Genomic DNA, 2,150 nt, shown 5'->3' on the forward strand with positions numbered 1-2,150 from the left:
AAGTGTGCTGTGGCAACGTCCTTTTTACATTGTGGCTTAACTAGTCCCTGTTTCCAGACCTCAGGGAAAACTTTTCTCATTAATGGTTGGTTGAAGATTTCTGTTATGGTGGGCGGTGGTGGTTCATTAAAAATCTTCATCACTTTATAAACTACCGGCTACTACTAATTTAGCGGTATACCGATAGAGTTATTCCTGTGAAAAAAACTTTAATTTGACCTTGATCGTGCGTATAATGGTTAAGGTATCGGACTATTTCCGTTACTGTAAAGATTTCTACTGAAAGGAGGCAGTAGCATAACAAATGGAAAACGAATCAAGATTCTATTAGCATTAAAGTAAATTGTAATTACGTGAATGGAAACGATCGCCATCCTAATTAGGCAAAGTTATACCAAGAACTAGCACAGTTCATAAAGTTAGTTAACTGTTGGTACTGACTTTAGCTGATACTAAAATTACGTGTAGCAAAGACGACACCGGCCAGTAACGCAATTTATCAACACATGTAACGGTAATTAGGTATGAACAACACAGAAGGAATATTGACGGTTTTTGCAACAACCCGCTCTCAGTAACCCTTACTATCAGCATATTAAATCAGAGCGCTAATGATTATTACAGGTAAGCAATTACTAATTGCGGAGCTATATTCATTTGGAAAAGGGGTTCTTTTATCAGCTTACTTATTTGAAAATACTGTCATTGAAATGGTTTTCGGGTAATTACATTCTGTAATCAGATTATTATTTGTATTCTCAAGGAGCATTCAGTTCATTACACTATTTAGTTCAATTGGAACAAGTGGTACCTGGATCTAGTATAGTTTGGATAGTTGTAGCCGCTGATTATTATAGCACACATTGTTAGAGAACTGGTAAGTGCACTTCATTAATGCTGTACCTGTAATATGAAACTTAAATCTGCCTCAACAATTAGCAAGAGCCCAGAATCTGATCTGTCAATAGACATATATAAAAAAAGCACTCCGTATTCAGGCCACAAGTTGAGGATGCGGATAGGAGGGGCGTGTGGTCAGCACACCGCTCTCCCGGTCGTTATGATGGCTTTCATTGACCGGAGCCGCTACTATTCGGTCGAGGAACTCCTCAGTTGACATCACGAGCTGAGTGCACCCCGAAAAATGGCAACAGCGCATGGCGGCCCGAATGGTCACCCATCCAAGTGCCGGCCACGCCCGACAGCGCTTAACTTCGGTGATCTGACGGGAACCGGTGTATCCACTGCGGCAAGGCCGTTGCCCAATAGACATATATGAGGGCTGTATATTTTAGTTACAACATAATATGACAAAAACTATTAATTATATAAACGTAAAACTGTAAAGTTACTTCTAGACCTGCACAATAAGTAATCCTTATTACGGCCCTTCAAAGTTTGCTAGTAAATATCATGAGTCATTCGGTTTTTGCAGAATACTGTAATACTGTCCTGAGATTTCAACAAGAACGATCTTGAAGCTGGGTACTTTAAATCTTTGGTCAAACTGTAACTACCCTTTTATGAAAAATACATGGAGTACTTCAAATCGTATGCTCACTAAATAATTATGAAATTTACTACTCCACAAAGTTTATTAACTATAATGAAAGTTTACTGAAATGACTTTTCATCTCTAATAATAAGATGTTTGGAAATAAGGTAGCGCTTAGGATAGGGCACTGTCGAGGTAAACGGCTAAGAATAAAAACGAGTCCTCAACGCAAAATTTACAGACCACAAACTTATTGTTGAAAAAGAAGCTGCATAACTGGTCCATGCAGCTATACAGTACTCAACTGATAATTTGAGGTGAAGCTGATGGCAGTATCGTTCTCCTATGATTATTCAAAAAAAGTCGGCAAAAGTATTCATGGCTCTTGCTGTATAAAAAGCATTGAAGATTCTCTTCTTAGCGTCGGTTTGCGTAGTGCTGAGCTAACCAAAGTATGCCATGAGTAATGGGCCAAATTACTTCGACGTACGAGGCTATGTTATATAACCCTGCTGATCATCTTGGCTCGTTCAGATCACAAGATACGGAAAATTTTGCCCACTAAGCACTAACTTACTCTTGTCACAAATCAGCCTTGCAGTTCGACCGGCGAGTCCACCCCTTCTGCTCACGCCAAGCCAATTTCGTCGCGGAA

At 39.5% G+C, this 2,150-nt stretch overlaps 1 pseudogene; it reads right to left on the reverse strand.

Annotated features, from left to right (window-relative positions):
* Positions 1–1,145: 1,145 nt before the first annotated feature.
* Positions 1,146–1,263, reverse strand: LOC124722839 (annotated as a pseudogene).
* Between the last annotated feature and the right edge of the window lie 887 nt (positions 1,264–2,150).

Source organism: Schistocerca piceifrons, chromosome 1 (assembly GCF_021461385.2).
Source record: "Schistocerca piceifrons isolate TAMUIC-IGC-003096 chromosome 1, iqSchPice1.1, whole genome shotgun sequence".
Taxonomy (NCBI): Eukaryota; Metazoa; Arthropoda; class Insecta; order Orthoptera; family Acrididae; genus Schistocerca; species Schistocerca piceifrons.